A 19,725-nucleotide genomic window follows, 5' to 3' on the forward strand; every position below is an offset into this window, starting at 1 on the left:
TTTTTAGGAAAGACAGGCCAGGAAAGCGAGGTGGTGGAGTTGCTCTTTATGTGAGAGAGCAACTGGAATGTATTGAGCTGTGCCTAGGGGTGGATGAAGAGTGAGTCGAGAGCTTATGGGTAAGGATTAAAGGGCAGGCTAGCATGGGTGACACTGTTGTGAGTGTTTACTACAGGCCACCTGATCAGGAAGAGGAAGTCGATGAGGCCTTCTACAGACAGCTGGAAGTAGCCTCACGATCCCAGGCCCTGGTTCTCATGGGGGACTTCAACCACCCTGATATCTGCTGGAAAGACAACACAGCTAGGCACAAACGGTCCTGGAGGTTCCTGCAGAGCACTGGTGACAACTTCTTGACACAGGTGGTGGAGGAGCCAACAAGGAGAGGTGTGCTGCTGGACCCCTACTAACAAACAAAGAAGGACTGGTGGAAGATGTGAAGGTCAGGGGCAGCCTTGGCTGCAGTGACCATGAGATGGTGGAGTTGAGGATCCTGCGAGGAGGAGGCAGGGCACTAAGTAGGATCGCAACCCTGGACTTCAGGAGAGCAAACTTTGGCCTCTTCAGGGACCTACTTGGAGGAATCCCATGGGTTAGGGCCCTAGAAGGAAGGGGCGTTCAAGAGAGCTGGTTAATATTCAGACATCACCTCCTCCAGGCTCAAGAGTGGTGCATCCCTATGAGTAGGAAGTCAAGCAAAGGAGGCAGGAGACCTGCATGGATGAGCAAGGAGCTCCTGGCAAAACTCAACCAGAAGAAGGAAGTATACAGAAAGTGGAAAGGGGGACAGGCCACTTGGGAGGAATATAGGAACGTTGTCAGAGTATGCAGGGATGCGACGAGGAAGGCTAAGGCCCATTTGGAATTAAATCTGGCAAGAGATGTCAAGGACAACAAGAAGGGCTTCTTCAAATACATCAGTAGCAAGAGGAAGACTAGGGAAAATGTGGGCCCTTTGCTGAATGGGGTGGGTGCCCTGGTGACGAAGGATGCAGAGAAGGCAGAGTTACTGAATGCCGCCTTTGCTTCAGTCTTTTCTGCTCAGGCCAGCCCTCAGGAATCCCAGACCCTAGAGGCAAGAGAGAGAGTCTGGAGAAAGGAAGACTTTCCCTTGGTCGAGGAGGATCAGGTTAGAGATCATTTAAGCAAACCTGACACCCACAAATCCATGGGCCCCCATGGGATGCACCCACGAGTGCTGAGGGAGCTGGCGGATGTCATTGCTAAGCCACTCTCCATCATCTTTGAAAAGTCATGGAGAACAGGAGAGGTGCCTGAGGACTGGAAGAAAGCCAGTGTCACCCCAGTCTTCAAAAAGGGCAAGGAGGAGGACCCAGGGAACTACAGGCCAGTCAGCCTCACCTGCATCCCTGGAAAGGTGATGGAGCAGCTCATCCTGGAGGCCATCTCCAAGCACGTGGAGGACAAGAAGGTGATCAGGAGTGGTCAGCATGGCTTCACCAAGGGGAAATCATGCTTAACCAATCTGATAGCCTTCTCTGATGGAATGACTGCCTGGGTAGATGAGGGGAGAGCAGTGGATGATGTCTACCTTGACTTCAGCAAGGCTTTTGACACTGTCTCCCATAACATCCTCATAGGGAAGCTCAGGAAGTGTGGGTTAGATGAGTGGACAGTGAGGTGGACTGAGAACTGGCTGAATGGCAGAGCTCAGAGGGTTGTGATCAGCGGCACAGAGTCTAGTTGGCGGCCTGTAGCTAGCGGTGTCCCCCAGGGGTCAGGACTGGGTTCGGTCTTGTTCAACTTCTTCATCAATGACCTGGATGAAGGGACAGAGTGCACCCTCAGCAAGTTTGCTGACGATACCAAACTGGGAGGAGTGGCCAATACCCCAGAGGGCTGTGCTGCCATTCAGAGAGACCTGGACAGGCTGGAGAGGTGGGCGGAGAGGAACCTCATGAAGTTCAACAAAGGCGAGGGCAGGGTCCTGCACCTAGGGAGGAATAACCCCCATGCACCAGTACAGGTTGGGGGCTGACCTGCTGGAAAGCAGCTCTGCGGAGAAGGACCTGGGAGTGCTGGTGGACACCAAGTTGACCATGAGCCAGCAATATGTGGCCAAGAAGGCCAATGGTATCCTGGGGTGCATTAGGAAGAGTGTTGCCAGCAGGTCGAGGGAGGTGATCCTCCCCCTCTACTCAGCCCTGGTGAGGCCCCTTTTGGAGTACTGCATCCAGTTCTGGGCTCCCCAGTACAAGAGGGATGTGGCACTACTGGAACAAGTCCAGCGAAGGGCTACAAAGATGATTAGGGGACTGGAGCATCTCTCTTGTGAGGAAAGGCTGAGAGAGCTGGGCCTGTTTAGCCTGGAGAAGAGAAGGCTGAGAGGAGATCTTATCAACGTGTACAAGTATCTGAAGGGAGGGTGTCAAGAGGATGGGACCAGACTCTTCTCAGTGGTGCCCAGTGACAGGACGCGAGGCAACGGGCACAAACTGAGACACAGACAATTCCATCTGAACATGAGGAAAAACTTCTTCACTGTGAGGGTGCCAGAGCACTGGAACAGTTTGCTCAGAGAGGTTGTGGAGTCTCCTTCTCTGGAGATATTCAAAACATGCCTGGATGCGATCCTGTGCAATGTGCTCTAGGTGACCCTGCTTGAGCAGGGGGGGTTGGACTAGATGATCTCCAGAGGTCCCTTCCAACCTCAACCATTCTGTGATTCTGTGAAACCTGGGGACAGGGGAGGGACAGTATTAGGATTAATTAGTCGGACAAGTCTTTCTTTTTTTCCTTTTAAAAAGAATCTTGTGGCTTCTGTATAAATTTTGAATAATCCATGTACACCAGTCACCCATGTCACCAGTAGGACCAGTGAAGATTTCCACTGACTACATATTCCTCAATACCGTCAGCTGACTGCTAACGTTTTAAATTTAGAAAAAGCTATCACAGCAAATGTTATTTTTCCATTCTCCACTTCAAGAACAAGTTTTTCAGGTGCCTGTTTCACCCCCTATACCAATATTTTAAGTACCCCAAACACCAGAGTAAGCAATCAGTTGCTCCAAATGCATTATTTTAAAATAAGATTTAAAACAATGGGGGGAAAAAAAGGGATATGACAATGAAGTCTAGTGTTACACTGTTGGAAAGAACACCTAAAATGTCTTAATATGTATACTCCAGAACCCTCCTCACAGCTCAAATATTAATATGGTTACATGTATGCTATCCTGTTCTCCCTCAGCTTTTTGACTATGTCCCTTCCGCAGTCTTCCAACCACTGTAACAATATCCATTTTCAAATCCTGTTCCCAGTGCACGTTTTATTCCTCTACTGCACATTTTAAAAAGGACAAAAAATGTGGATGATTTTCATGAATTAAATGTAGACCTACATCATGTAAAGATGCAGACATCCTGAGTTTGGAAAAGATCCTTTAAAAGTTTTGAAACAGTGACAACTGGTTGCTAAAAGGCACATGCCTTCAAGAAATCCACGCTACTTTTGTCATGTGAAGAGCACAAGCTACTCTCTTTCCTACCATGCAGATAGGAGTGGTGGCACAGAATGCATCACGAGAAAGTCCCCACGTGCCCGGCGTAATACTACGCCTGTCCCCACAGCAGCTGGCAGGTCAAAAGCAAGCGCGTGCCGTATGCCCGGGAATGGAAGCAAGCAGGTATTTTGGTTACTGCTGACCACCCCACGCTGGGGGAGGGAAGCATGGGCAGGGAGTCTAGCACAGCTTCAGCTCCATCTCTTCCCATCTCTGTACCAGAGAGCAAGAGCTGCAAGATGCTTCGGGGCTCCAGCTCCGCTCGCCAGGCAGGGCCAGTGACACAGCTGCGACCCACTGCTTCCTCTTTCTCCCTTTGTTTAACAACTGCTGGGTGCTGGAGGAAGAGCAGCAGAGGAACAAACCTACAGAAAAGAAGGGAGCTTCAATCACAAGTTTGAAAACTGCTGACATCAAGTGTGCTAAGCTTTTGCTCAAAAACACAGGCACGCACCCTGCAGCTTGAGAATGCCAGCATGTGAAGTCATACCGAACTAACAGCTTGACACTTTAGCAAATCTTTAGCCTTCTGCCACAAGTGATCTTGGTTTGAAGTGTTCAGAAAGTTCCTTCTAGGCCTAATCTGTGACTAAAATGTGGTGAGGAAGTATAACCACCACAGTCATCTGGGCTGACCTCATGTATCGCAGAGATTACAAAATTTCTGGCAAATTCTGCATTGAGTACAATGAACTAAATTAGAAGTTATGGAACCTTATTTTAACTTTTTTTTAAGCTTTAAGTTAGCATTTTATAAGGCAACCACTGTGTCACCTGACCCCACATAATACAATTTTTCTTTTAACACATTGTAGGTGCATACTGGCTTCTTATTTTAGCAGTCTTGTTACAGATTCTCACAGGAATTCTACCTTCCCCCCTCCCAAGGTTATTGCCCCAAAAGCTTTTAAGATTACATGTTTTCAAGTTACTAGCAGCAGAAATAATGGTATTTTCACATAAATGATTGGCAGCACGCTTTCACTTCCACCAATTTTACTCCTGCCATGCAGGTCTACTTTAGAAAAAAAAAAAAATTTCCAATCAGGTTTCATTAATGATTTTCACTCTCCTTTTGACACACAGAAAGGATTCAAGTCCAGCTCCCAGAATTGCAAATAATTAAGCTTTAATTTTCCTCCCTTTACATATTTGGGACATTCACACCAATGGAAGCTACAACTGGCATCTAGATACACTTGTCGGGAAGTTTTACTAGTCAACTAACTATATACTTGATGTCTTCAAAACTTTTTTTTTTTTTTTTTTTTGAAGTGACTTCCAGAAAGTGGTATTTATCCATGCTGCAGGCATACACGGCAGAAAACTGAAGGGAACAAAATGTTCCACTGAGTTCGTTTTCAAGCATGACAGTAGTACAGAGCTGCCCTGCCCTTGAGAGAGACTTCTATTCAGCAGTAGCGTATTATCAGGTTAGTACATAAATACTAAAAAATATGCAACAAAGGTACTACTTTAAAAGGGTATCTTGCAACTTTAAAGTGCACTCAAAAAAGGATAACAACATATTATTAGTACAAGCCAACAGATCCATGTCCAAATGTTTAAAAAGCAAATAATCATCAAGACTAAGCGGGCAATCATAGGGGGGAGGCATCCTTCCAGTAAATGTCAGGGTAACAATAACCGGTATCCATACAACAATCTTCGAACTAATGAGGATCACTGGAAAATTGAGGTTTAAGTTTTTACAGTTTGGATCCCAAGACAACTTTCTAGATATAATCTTACTGTAGACTAAAATAATGATATTTCCCCTAACCATAAAACAAAAAAAAGCAAAATTAAAATAAAAACCCACCACCCATCAGTAGTAGTCCTCCACTATAGTTTCACATTTTTGCTTTGTTTTTCATGCAGATAAATCACAGGTTGTCTGTAACAAAGAAATTAGTTTGGATTACACAACTAATCAAGCAGAAGTCTAATCTCAAAGCCCGTTCTCCATCAGTCTCCCTGCATCTTATCTCTTCTGGCGAGTCTCTCTCTCTGATTTTGTTCAAGTAATTAATGACTAGTAATGGACATTACCCTTTGAAGAACAGCAAAACAGTACTGCAATGTGACAAATTTTTGGACAAATGGGCAATGGGATTCCAGGGGCAAACAAAACTCTTCCCCACACCAGCTTCTTGCTACATACAAAACTGAATTTGCCAGGAGGGTCAGGACTTGTTCTTGTGAAACTTAAACCCAAAATAGAGACTATTACACACTGAAGTGGCAATGGGAATCCACACAATACCTACCCCACAAACACAAAACATCTTCCCCCCTCTTTCTTTTAACTAAGCTCACAAAGATACAGTTAAGTAGTCCAAAAATGAAACTTTCCAAGTTCCTGCAACAGTAACAATACAGTGGATAAATATTTCTCCACTACATACTACTTTTTCATTAAATCACAGAATGGTTGAGGTTGGAAGGGACCTCTGGAGATCATCTAGTCCAACCCCCCCTGCTCAAGCAGGGTCACCTAGAGCACATTGCACAGGATCGCATCCAGGCATGTTTTGAATATCTCCAGAGAAGGAGACTCCACAACCTCTCTGGGCAAACTGTTCCAGTGCTCTGGCACCCTCACAGTGAAGAAGTTTTTCCTCATGTTCAGATGGAATTGTCTGTGTCTCAGTTTGTGCCCGTTGCCTCACGTCCTGTCACTGGGCACCACTGAAAAGAGTCTGGTCCCATCCTCTTGACACCCTCCCTTCAGATACTTGTACACGTTGATAAGATCTCCTCTCAGCCTTCTCTTCTCCAGGCTAAACAGGCCCAGCTCTCTCAGTCTTTCCTCACAAGAGAGATGCTCCAGTCCCCTAATCATCTTTGTAGCCCTTCGCTGGACTTGTTCCAGTAGTGCCACATCCCTCTTGTACTGGGGAGCCCAGAACTGGATGCAGTACTCCAAAAGGGGCCTCACCAGGGCTGAGTAGAGGGGGAGGATCACCTCCCTCGACCTGCTGGCAACACTCTTCCTAATGCACCCCAGGATACCATTGGCCTTCTTGGCCACATATTGCTGGCTCATGGTCAACTTGGTGTCCACCAGCACTCCCAGGTCCTTCTCCGCAGAGCTGCTTTCCAGCAGGTCAGCCCCCAACCTGTACTGGTGCATGGGGGTTATTCCTCCCTAGGTGCAGGACCCTGCCCTCGCCTTTGTTGAACTTCATGAGGTTCCTCTCCGCCCACCTCTCCAGCCTGTCCAGGTCTCTCTGAACGGCAGCACAGCCCTCTGGGGTATTGGCCACTCCTCCCAGTTTGGTATCGTCAGCAAACTTGCTGAGGGTGCACTCTGTCCCTTCATCCAGGTCACTGATGAAGAAGTTGAACAAGACCGAACCCAGTCCTGACCCCTGGGGGACACCGCTAGCTACAGGCCGCCAACTAGACTCTGTGCCGCTGATCACAACCCTCTGAGCTCTGCCATTCAGCCAGTTCTCAGTCCACCTCACTGTCCACTCATCTAACCCACACTTCCTGAGCTTCCCTATGAGGATGTTATGGGAGACAGTGTCAAAAGCCTTGCTGAAGTCAAGGTAGACATCATCCACTGCTCTCCCCTCATCTACCCAGGCAGTCATTCCATCAGAGAAGGCTATCAGATTGGTTAAGCATGATTTCCCCTTGGTGAAGCCATGCTGACCACTCCTGATCACCTTCTTGTCCTCCACGTGCTTGGAGATGGCCTCCAGGATGAGCTGCTCCATCACCTTTCCAGGGATGCAGGTGAGGCTGACTGGCCTGTAGTTCCCTGGGTCCTCCTCCTTGCCCTTTTTGAAGACTGGGGTGACACTGGCTTTCTTCCAGTCCTCAGGCACCTCTCCTGTTCTCCATGACTTTTCAAAGATGATGGAGAGTGGCTTAGCAATGACATCCGCCAGCTCCCTCAGCACTCGTGGGTGCATCCCATGGGGGCCCATGGATTTGTGGGTGTCAGGTTTGCTTAAATGATCTCTAACCTGATCCTCCTCGACCAAGGGAAAGTCTTCCTTTCTCCAGACTCTCTCTCTTGCCTCTAGGGTCTGGGATTCCTGAGGGCTGGCCTGAGCAGAAAAGACTGAAGCAAAGGCGGCATTCAGTAACTCTGCCTTCTCTGCATCCTTCGTCACCAGGGCACCCACCCCATTCAGCAAAGGGCCCACATTTTCCCTAGTCTTCCTCTTGCTACTGATGTATTTGAAGAAGCCCTTCTTGTTGTCCTTGACATCTCTTGCCAGATTTAATTCCAAATGGGCCTTAGCCTTCCTCGTCGCATCCCTGCATACTCTGACAACGTTCCTATATTCCTCCCAAGTGGCCTGTCCCCCTTTCCACTTTCTGTATACTTCCTTCTTCTGGTTGAGTTTTGCCAGGAGCTCCTTGCTCATCCATGCAGGTCTCCTGCCTCCTTTGCTTGACTTCCTACTCATAGGGATGCACCACTCTTGAGCCTGGAGGAGGTGATGTCTGAATATTAACCAGCTCTCTTGAACGCCCCTTCCTTCTAGGGCCCTAACCCATGGGATTCCTCCAAGTAGGTCCCTGAAGAGGCCAAAGTTTGCTCTCCTGAAGTCCAGGGTTGCGATCCTACTTAGTGCCCTGCCTCCTCCTCGCAGGATCCTCAACTCCACCATCTCATGGTCACTGCAGCCAAGGCTGCCCCTGACCTTCACATCTTCCACCAGTCCTTCTTTGTTTGTTAGTAGGGGTCCAGCAGCACACCTCTCCTTGTTGGCTCCTCCACCACCTGTGTCAAGAAGTTGTCACCAGTGCTCTGCAGGAACCTCCAGGACCGTTTGTGCCTAGCTGTGTTGTCTTTCCAGCAGATATCAGGGTGGTTGAAGTCCCCCATGAGAACCAGGGCCTGGGATCGTGAGGCTACTTCCAGCTGTCTGTAGAAGGCCTCATCGACTTCCTCTTCCTGATCAGGTGGCCTGTAGTAAACACTCACAACAGTGTCACCCATGCTAGCCTGCCCTTTAATCCTTACCCATAAGCTCTCGACTCACTCTTCATCCACCCCTAGGCACAGCTCAATACATTCCAGTTGCTCTCTCACATAAAGAGCAACTCCACCACCTCGCTTTCCTGGCCTGTCTTTCCTAAAAAGCACGTAGCCATCCATGACGGCACTCCAGTCACACGAGCTATCCCACCATGGCTCTGTAACGGCAATGAGATCATGGCCCTGCGACCGCACACACATCTCTAGTTCTTCCTGTTTGTTCCCCATGCTGCGTGCATTGGTGTACAGGCATTTCAGAGAGGTGATCGAGCATGCAGGTTTCCCAGGAGGGACACAAGAGGGTCCTCCATAGCCACATCCCATGCGCACTTCCCTGGCTGCATTCACCTGCTGGAGGCGTCCTGACTTGAGCTGTCTTTTGCCAACTACCCTGGCACTATAACTCTCCCCTTCCCCCGTCCTTCCTAGTTTAAAGCCCTCCTTACCAGGTTGGCCAACCTGTTGGCAAAGACCCACGTGCCCCGCCTCGTGAGGTGGATCCCATCTCTCCCCAGCAGTTGTCGATCTTCAAACAGGGTCCCATGGTCGTAGAAACCAAAACCCTGTTGCCAACACCAGTGGCGCAGCCAGTCGTTAACTTGGAAAGTCCATCTCCTCCTCCTCTCATCCATCCCCCTCACTGGCAGGATTGAGGAGAAGATGACCTGGGCTCCCAGACCCTTGACCACCATTCCCAGAGCTCTGAAATCCTGCTTGATGGTCTCCAGTTTGCCCTTGGTGGTGTTAGCGCCCACATGGAAGAGCAGCAGTGGGTAATAGTCTGAAGCGTGGACAAGCCTTGGCAGTCTTTCCATGACGTCTCTCACATGAGCTCCTGGCAGGCCACAAACCTCTCTAGACATGAGGTCAGGTCGGCAGATAGATGCCTCCGTCCCCTGCAGCAGGGAGTCCCCCACAACAATCACCCGCCGCTTCTTCTGGGGGTTCCGGCAAGGCACAGGGTCTGTTGTCCCAGGTACTTCCCTTGCAGCCATGCCCATCTCCTCCTCATCCTGGAGGGCACTAAACCTGTTCTTCAGCTGCAAGTCTTTGGGAGGAGTAGGAGCCTTTCTCCTCCCACGAGCAGTGACCAGTTTCCAGCCTCCTTCTGTGGTGTTATGATGTACCGTTTCACACGGCACAGAGCCCTCTGGCAACTCCACTGCTGTGAGGGGTTGGGACTCCCGAAGCTGCACAGTCTCTGAGAATACCCTGTCTATCTTCTCTTGCTCCACTTCTCGGATGCTGCGCAGCCTACTGACCTCCTCCTGTAACTCCCTTACCTGATGACACAGCTCGCCAACAGCAGCACACCTCCTGCAGGAGAGCTGACTGCCAGCCCAGGCCTCCCGGAGAGGCCCCAAGCACTCCCTGCAGCCTGAGACCTGGAGAGCTGCATCTACTGTCAGAGGGTCGGTCTGGGTCCCAGCCTCTGACACAGCAACTCCAACAGCCACTGGGGAACGCGCTGTGCGGCGTGTCACAACCATACTTGAGGAAGCGTACACCACAGGGAACAGGAACGAAGGTACCTTCGTGCACCCTTCTGCGCAAACTGCTGTGCAAACTGCTGTGTCTGTTCGCTGCCTCTGTTAGCTGCGCTCTTTGTTTGTATCAAGAATCTGATTATTTGCAAGTGCTGTCTTGGAAATCTGGAGTAAATATCTTTTACACAAACTTTTCAGCAATACTGTCTGTAGACCCTGCCAGGAAGTAGAATTTGGTGAAGGGAATGGTTTTGTTTACTTCTGAAGTAAAATTAAAAAAATGCCTAAACCTCCAAAATAAAATTCTTGGCAGTTACTCTATAGAAACTAAGAAATCGCTTCTGGACTGCACGTTCTTAAGGCTAATTAGACATAGAGGAACCTGAAGCATGTAAGCACTCAGTAAATGTAGACAGTTGGACAATGTATCTATTATGAATGTCATCAGTGAAATACAAGATTAAAAGTGTGTGCAAACTTGTAAGCAGTTTGTGCACACTGGCTTTCAGATAAAAATCACGGCGATTTGGTGTCAGCATGGACTGTCTCCTTCCTGCTGGTGATGATAACGGAATAGAAAATACTAAGCGTTGTGAAAATGATACTAATAAAACTTAGTTTACTGAGCTTATGAAGATACTCAGGGGGAACACGAAAATCTAATCTCATGGGTTAGTATTTGGAAGAGAACTAGTTGGTGTTGAGGCTGATGTTCAAGCATCAGAGAACCTGGAGGGATTTGGTGATTAGGATAATGAAGTTCACAGGCTTTCTTTTCTGTTCTTATCCTACTTTAAGCAGTGTAAAGCAGAAATAGTTTAAAATTCATCTTCATGAAAACAGGTTTTTATTAAAACCATAAAATCTTATGGTAACAGCATACATGGTTTATGAAGCCATTTCAGCCATCTTATTGAAGGAAAAAATGGACTTCACCTCAAATACTTCTGAATTTCTGTGACTTGTGTGATCTTCATGAACTGCTAAACTCCTCTGCATTCAGTGAGGCTCATGATGGCATAGATCCATGCAAAATGGCTTTAGTTTAACAGGCTTATAAGCAGAAATATTGATAGAAAAAGGACCCAACAGAAGCAAACAAAAGCCATGGTTCATCTGACCCTTTAAAAACGGTAGTAGGAAGAAAAAAAAACCTCGAGAAATGAGGATGAACTTGAATCATAGTTAATATTAGGGTGTGCTAATCTGTCTCTCAAGAATAGCTCTCTAGCTAGGGTGTAAAAAGAAAAGTTAAATATCCAAATATTTCACCTATTAAATGCTTTCATTCCTCTTCCTTCCTCCCTCCCTCCCTCCTCCCCCCACCTTATTGCTTTACATAGTAATGCCCTTACTTGATCCTCATAGCTCAACTCTGATGAAGCACTAACCATTTTATTCTGCTGAGATACAATCTTATAAATGGTGGCTCTTTACTGATTAATCAGTATGATGCATAAGTCTGTCTAAAAGCAGTGAAGATTTTTTTGAAATTTGCAAACTGAAAAAGAAACAACTACGCTTTTCAGATATCTTCCAGTGTGACTAATTTGGATTCTAAATAATGTGAACTGTTACTAAAATTGTGGAATAAATGTAGTGAAGGAATTTCCAGAGATTTCTTTATCAAGCATAAAGTGTTTTAGAAGGCACTTATATATAGAAAAGAAGAAAAGTAATGAGTAGGTTTTTTTTTTAAAAAAAGAAAACTTGCTTATTCTTCTGGTCTCTTCTCTAGTATACTCATATTGGTGATAAACGCAGCTGTGAGGTTTGTGTGGATAACTTTTTTGCCTGCTAGGGGGAAGGGTGTGTCTCCTATATTCCAAACATTGCTGAAGTCTGTACGCTTTTCTGTTTTTTTCCACTTCTCTTATTTCCAGACTGTGGGAGAATTAGCCATGGAGTGATATGAGCAGTAACTTTTAGCCAAATTCAGATGTAAGAATATGTCTTGCTCCTGGATGGGGCATGCTAGGGAGAACAGCTGCTTTCCTGATGCAGCCTGTAACCACCTGCATAATCCTGATTCCGTGGAGTTGGAACAGGCTATCTTCCAGGGCCATGTTGAGTAAGATACCATTTAGTAAGACCCTGTTGCTGTCTCCTTTCCTGCTGCATTTCTTCATACATTTTATTTATTTTTCACTTTTAAATATTATATCAGTTCTGTTTTGGGGGGGATTTGTTCATTTTGTTTCTTAGACATTCTGCAGCCTTCTGCATTTCATCTAGCATTCTTATTTGTGAGGGATCTCATTTTAGGGGTGCACATGTGTTCGTGTCATCATATTTTTGACTAGCATTTTTCAGTGGGGCGCTGTGTCCTGTGCTGCTTCATGCTTTGTGTTTTCTGTCACTTCTCTCTAATGTTATGTAGCAATGGGTTACCAGCTGCGTGACCCGCTGCTACTTATGGAGGAGTTTGATCTAAACAAAATCTTAGTTTTGGTGGGGAAAAAAAATCTGCTATTTGCTTTGAATGCTGACTGTTAGATATCTGACTGTTTTGTGTTACTCATGTCACCATATCCATTACTACTTTAATGGTGGATTTAAAACTTAGACTCCTACTCTTGTCTTTCCCAGACAGCCTTGGAGTAATCTCTGCAATGATCCCACAGGTTTCCTTTCTGGCTGGGGTTCTTAAGTGTACCAAGCATCCCTCTGGATGTTCATGCTTTGTAGCAATATTTGCTAACCACAAGATATGAAGCTGAACGCTCCAGAAAGCAGAATTTCACGGGACTTTTTGATTTTAGGGATCATGTTCTAAAATCTTATTAACAGACACAGTGTGCTATGTAACACCCTCACTGGATGGACTGGCAACAGCTGGTAATACGGAGAAGCAGACTGCTGAGGAAGATCCATGATCAGTGTTGTCAGTCAAGTGGGTCTCCAGAGTGATGTAAAGCCAGCACCGTTCTTTTAAGCAGAGCACTAGGGAGACATCTCTGGGCACTGAGTGTGGCGCTTAGAGGGGACTCTGTTTTTCCATAAAGATACATACTACAAATTCTCTGGAGAAGAGTGTTGGCTGTATTGAGGGAAGGAGCAGGCTATAGTACAGACGACTTGTACTGTGAGATCAGGATTTTTACCTGTGAAGATTTAGGGACAGTAAATATTGCCAGTAAAGACTTTGAGTGTTTGAAAACATCTTAATATTGACATCCCAGCTGAAATTGTTCCTTCTTAGAGGTGTTAGGCTTATTTCTTTGTCAGTGACTGGAGAATACTTTCTTTTTAGAACTAAGCTGGTAGAGTAAAAGAGCTACTTCCTGCCTATTGCGATTGGTACTACTCTAGTAAAAGACCTAGAAGACACTCCTGTTTGTGGTATAGCATTATGGTTAGACTTGGCTTCATCTGCAGCAAAGCATTAGTGTTGACCGTTAAGGAAGAGAATGTTGTCCTTGTCCCTTACCATTGAGTACCAAAGAGGTGAGATTTGGGGGAGATCAATACTAGTATGCTTAACACCAAGAATATCTGGCATACCAGGGCTCTTATGGGATGGTTTCATAGCCTTGGTGGGCTGTCTTTTGTAGACTGGAATCTCTGGAGATGGAGAATTTAACCTCAGATGGATTCCACAAACTGTCTAGCTTTGTGCCAGTCTCCAGTTTAAACAGATCTCCTCAATCCAAGAGTGAAGGACTAGTATACTCAGACTGCAAATATTTGTACCATAATCCAAAGAGTGAAAATGAATAAAAGAGATGCCAAGTGTTCCAGAAGAGATTGGATATTTTTACACTTAGTTGTCTTCCTGTGTTTTAACGAAGAATTGCAGGAATTTAAACTTTTCTGTAAGGAATTGGTGTCAATGGACACACTGGATGCTGTCACCAGGTCTCTGACCGTCAAAGTGGTTCTCTGAAGAGTGCAGAGTACGCAGTTTTCCTTTGAGAGCTCGGAACAGTGGAAGGAGAGGGCAGATTGCTCTCCGCACTCCAAGGACGATGTATGTCCTAGCTAAGTCTGCATCTCTGCATGTCTGTGGAGCCTCAGAGTTTGGACTGGACAAGAGAAAAAGAATCTTGCATGAAGAAGCACTTGGAAAACAAGAGCTGCTATGTGTTCCTTTGCATTGCTACTGTGATATGTCAAAGTTGAAGCCTGAGATCTGGAACAGGCCAAGTCTAGAGATCAGGATCTTTCTAGTTGTTTTGCTCAATCCATGAAAGTTTGTGTCAGACCAGACCAAGTCTTTTAGACATGCTGACTACTGTTTTTGCTACCCATTTTTGTTCTTCCACTAGATTTAGGAAGACAGACCATACCTGTAGATGGTCTACCCAAGCCTGGATTCAGTTTCTTCAGCTGCTGAGGAGGGACTACCAAGAAGCCCAATGGTTCTGAGTAATTGATTTATGACCCTTTTACAGAAAAGGGTGTTCCAAAAGCCCCTTGTCCCACTACAGAAGTACCTAAGATTGCAAGTGGGACCTAAGGGATAACTGGCACATGGTTCTGCTCTTCAAAGACTCCAGCTTTGTGTTCCCTGAATTACTGCTGTAGTACTACAGTAGTGTGCAAGATTTTAGTATCATGCTTTTGAGGTTGAATGTATTCAGGAAGGTAACAGGGCAAATCAGTATTGGAGGTTTAAAATGCTTCCTTTTTTTGTGTGTATGTATGATAAGAGTTACTATTTTTAATTCAAACTACAATAATAGTAAGCTTTGGATCTCCGTATCTGAAACCATGTTTTAAAAACCCTCCCCCAACCTGAGAAAGCAGACTTTCAAATAAGTAAAGTCTTTTTTTCAATATTTTGATGAAGAATGCCTATTTGGATATTTTTAATCCTCAGTCTGTCTAAAAGTTATGTCTTGCACTGAATCCTGTATTTCTTTCTCCTGTGGATTTCTGAAGTAATCATCTGTATGCCAGATAGCTTGTTTGTTAATTTGCTTTCATAGCATCTCCTTTCTAGGAATCTTGTTTAGAAAGTTTCAAAACATTGATTTTAAACAAAACTCAGCTGGCTATACATTTTTAACCAGAAGTGAGTGTTATACTCTCTGCTTTTCTGCAATCTTATCCTGTGGAAACTGTTTAGTGCTTCCTGTAGTTTAATCAGTGACTATGAGTCAAATGGGGCACTTGGCAGAGGAGTCAGTGATATACTAGGTAACAAGTGAGAATTTTTTTATTATGACTTTTGTTGAGGTTTCTTTCCCCATGAATATGTTATGGGAAAGGAGGAATCCATTCTAAAGGGAATGTGTATATTCACAGTTATGCCAATAAATAGACATTGCTTGGGTGTTAATGGTGAACTGAAATTTTATTTTCCTTTGTCTGTATCTCATGTTGCATGCATCTGCAATATATTTTTCATCATAATTGTGTGTCTTAAATATAGAACATGTGGTGGGACAGTTCAGCATTTCTCTTTTCATTCCCTCTCCGTGTTCTCTGGCTTATCCATGGTCTTTATTTAATATTTTACTTTCAAGAAAAAAATGTATAAAGCTGCTTAATATCTTGATATTGGCCATGTCTTGATGCCACGTAAGGATTTGTATTAATCCCAGGAATATATGTCAGGGTAATTAATCTCATTTCACCACCAAAACTGTCCAAGATTCTCATCCATGCTGCAATTCGTGACTTCTCCCCATCCCTGTACAGGTCATACATGTTACTGATCTGAGTTAAGAGTAAGTGTCTCTTTTGGAGTTTCTTCATCACAGGATAGGTTCAGTGGTCCTATACATCTAGGATAGCTATTGTATAGTGCAGCACTGTAGTTGTGTTTATGTAATTCATGGAGGTGGTGAACTGAGAAATTCATAAGCTACCTTTGCTGCCAAGACTAATGTAATATGTAAATATATCCTCAGCATCTTGATAGCATGCTACTAAGGGTCTGTCTTTATAAGGTTCCAGCCACCTTGTACTAGGTTAATGCTCTACGATACCTGTTTTATAGTATTTTTGATATAGTACTAATTATGCTAAAGTAGATTTACTGTTTCTTGAGCCACAGGTATGACTGAAGAAATCAGAGCCTTAATTCAAATCACTTATGTTAATAGGATCATGTCTGACATAGTTTTAGTCAGTATTGTAAAGCTGTGTTTGGAAGATGCCATCTTCCTTGCACGGTGCACCTGTCCTGCTGATAGGAGAGGCAGAGCACTGAGTGTGAATGAACTAATGTACCTGAGCCTCTTAAAATGTTCCTTAGCAATTCCTTATGCAAGCAGTTAAGTGAGAAAGCCCTAGACCAATTGGTAAAGCTTGGTGGCATACTAATTTGAGGGCAGTATTGTGTTTGGGATAGGTGACCACTGCATGAAAGCTTTCTGCAGTTGGGGTGGGGACGCAGTGATGTTAGAGTTCTGATCTCTTGATGGAGGATAAAGGAAATTTAGGGAGAGTGGTGACAGCTGACGAGGTGTTGTTTAGGACCTTGATGTTTTCCTTTGAGAAGTCCCTGTGTGGTGACTTTAAAGTGTCTTATTCTTCTAGATGCCTTGACTTTGTTTAAAAGCCTGTTTAATAAACGTGTCCTTGCAATAGCAGAGACTTTTTTTTAACCTCTCTTGTAAATTTGTGTTAACCAAAGCAGACTCTAGTCATGTCCTGTCAAGGAACGTATAGCTGCAGCCTTTTAAAATATGGCTGTACTGTTAGTCTATCATGGTCAAACAGCATGTATTTTGGAGATCATCTTTGTGCAAATTCTTGCAGAAAGGACTGCTGTATTTAAATCTACTACATGGACTTTGTTTTAAAACAATATATATGACTAAGTATTCATCTCTAAATTAAAAATAATTATTCTCTTGATTACATATATTACACCTAAGAGCTGTAATATTTTTATGGAAACTTGCCTCAAAACTTAATTTTTGCCAGAGATTCTGTTTATTTTTTTTAGTGGGTTTGTTTTGTGGTGTTTAGTAAAACTTGATCTGTTGTGAAGTATCTCAGTGGGACTCAAACCTGGTGTTTTATTATGCTTTACTATAGGCCATTGTCTTGTGTTTTCCCCTCCCGCAGTTTTTAAGTGGGTGAGTGTTACCTTATCTGCAGATATTTCCAGTTAAAAGCACGGGCATTTACTTAAAATTACATAAGCTTCTTGCTTGTCTTCAAAAACTGTAATTAAGCTCTAACACGGTATTAATTTCTAGCTCCAAACAGTTTAAAGTATGTGTACAAATTCTTGCATGTTTTTAGTGGTTTTTTTCTTTTAACTGGCCACTGATCCTGATTTTTTTTCTTTGCATTTCTTTAGCTTGCCATTCTATTATTGAAGAGCTAAGCTGAAAAATCTATATTGATGATTTTGTTTTTCTGATTGCAGGTAAGGCCACTTGAGCGTGCTGGCAAGTTTTAGATCAGCTGTCTTCTCAAACTTGTAAACAGGAAGGATATTCTCTCCTCCCTGATCTTTTTAATGGTAAGTTGTTCAATGGAACTCCTATTCTTATTGAACGTACCTTGTCATTTAGTTCATGTTTGTGAATCTCTCACAAATAACTTTGAAAATTGTGGTAAGTCCTTAAACTGAAGACTAAATGATGAAGTTTGGAAACTGTCCAGAAGTTTTGAGTTAAGATTTGGAAGGAGAATTCTATTTCTCTGAAGTTGAAGATTTTCTGTTTTAGGCCCTGAAACCAATGTCAGAATCTCTGCTGGACCAGGAGACCAGTATCCATTTAAACACTAATCTTATTGTGCAGAAAACAGAAATAAATTTGTTTTATTTCTGGATGTCCATAATACACTGGATTTAAAATCTGCATCTGTTAATTACTTTTGTCCTGTGTAATCTGTACTTTGCTGACATGTCTTCTTAGAGATTTAAACTAAATCTGCTGAGGTTAAATGTTTGACTGTTTGCCTCAAACCTCTTCTTATCAGTTATACTTCTTATGTTTATTGATATGAAATCAGTGATTAGGAAGAAGCTCTGTGTGGGCAAGTTTTCCCTTGGCCCCTTACTCTTCCCACTGTGCTGCCACACACACACCCCAGAGATTTCTAGATGGAGGAATAACTCTTGTGTTGGTGGGAGAGTGAGAACAGCTATTTAGTGCTCCCATCATCACGTGATAAAAGATGTGCATTGCACTAGATGGTGTTAATGGAGGGCTACTGCCAAAGTTCAGACAATTTAGTTAGTTAGCATTAGTAAAGCTTTCCCCCCCCCCCTTCCACTGAACATAAAGGACTGGGTCTTGTCCTCTTCTGCAAAGGGAAGGAGAGAAACGTTGTGAGCAGGGGAGAACCTGAAGAGCAGGTTTGCTGTTCTTGCTCCTGAGAGGATGAGAAGGTTAAAAGTAGTATTAGCTACTTGTGGGAGGAACCGCTTTCCTTCTGCACTGCACTACAGTGCCTTCCTTGGCAGCAACAGCAGCCAGCCTTACTTTCAAGGTCTCCGAAATAAGCCAAGTATGCAGTACTGCTTTAAGATGCTGTTGTCTTTGGTGGTGTTCGAGAGCAGACCCTGGCTATGACCCCTTTGGCGCACTCTGTCCCCTCAGCTGTCTTAGAAATTCACATCTGCTTATTTTGATATTGAGTTCTGATCGTATGCTTGATGATTTTCCAGTTGCAAATCAACGTATGTCCTGAAAGAAGTTGCAGCTTAAATTAGGAAAAACTCGAAAGAAAGGAGTTCTGGAAAACTCTTCTATATGTGCATGTATTTACAATGTCAAGTAACTGTTTTTGTGGGCATGCTGAAAGAAACTTTATTTTGAGGGGTGAAGGTATGAGAAAACAATATGGCACATGAAGAGTCATGTGGACAACAGCTGTGGAAGGAAAAGGATGGAAGAAAACCCATTTACTCTCTTGCTCACTCTGTAATTATACAGTGAGAGTGTGTGTGTGCGTGTGTGTGTGTGTGTATGCATTTATATAGTTAAATAGTAAGATAACTTGATTGTTGTCTATATAGCCAGATAGCCAGGCTTGAAGTTCTGCACTACTTTTTCTAAACCTTTATTGTAACCATACAGTACTAGACAACAAACGTCTACCTCAAAGAATGTTAGCATGTAGTCAGGAAAGAAATATCAAATATTAGGGCTTGGAAAAGCACCTTGATGTTTACCAGCCTGAAATGTCAATGTACTAGACTGGCTGAAGAGCTCCTTTGTCATCGTACATAAGCAATTTGAAGGAATACGTGGTTACAGTTTGACTCTACCTGTAAGCGCCAAATGTCACATATTCAGTTAAATCTAAATTTGTGGTTGCTGTGTGGATAAAACTGTTCCAGTCTTTAGAAATATTTCTGTCATGAAAGCAAATTAGATATCTTTAGTCATGGTTAAGCCAAATTTATTTGTATACTTTTTGCCTGTGTTATGTGACTGTTTAATCATATAACCTGTATCCTTAGTGGCTGGCAGATCCATAGAATGATTCATTAACTTGCATCCTTGATTTAAAACAAACAATTAAGAAACATTTCCTTCAAATTTTCTTCTGAGGACTAAAGTTTGGATTTTCTCAGAAGGGGAGAGAAGCCTTTCAGAATTGGAGAGAATGAATGTGAAAGAAAGGTGAGGCAGGAGAGAGAAACAGACTTCTAGAGAATGGTTAGGAGGCTTTTGGACTATTCAGCCATCCAAAAGCTGAAGAGCACTAATTTCATGGGAGTGGGTGGAAGAAGCAGAACAGGGTATCCCAAATGGTGTTCTGGCTTAAAAAATAAAATAAAATAAAA

The 19,725-nt window shown here is 44.0% G+C and overlaps 1 protein-coding gene across 3 annotated transcripts in view; it reads left to right on the top strand.

Moving 5' to 3' along the window:
- WASF3 (WASP family member 3) overlaps positions 1 to 19,725 on the top strand; it is an 84,454-nt gene that overhangs the window by 14,130 nt on the left and 50,599 nt on the right. For 2 of the 3 annotated variants that reach the window (XM_067290638.1, XM_067290665.1), the window contains exon 2: positions 17,350 to 17,445. The exons of the other annotated variant lie outside the window; for it this stretch is intronic. The gene's annotated coding sequence lies outside the window, so the exon portion shown is untranslated. The remainder of the gene's footprint in view (positions 1 to 17,349; positions 17,446 to 19,725) is intronic. 3 annotated transcript variants of the gene reach the window in all.

This window comes from Apteryx mantelli, chromosome 1 (assembly GCF_036417845.1).
Source record: "Apteryx mantelli isolate bAptMan1 chromosome 1, bAptMan1.hap1, whole genome shotgun sequence".
Taxonomy (NCBI): Eukaryota; Metazoa; Chordata; class Aves; order Apterygiformes; family Apterygidae; genus Apteryx; species Apteryx mantelli.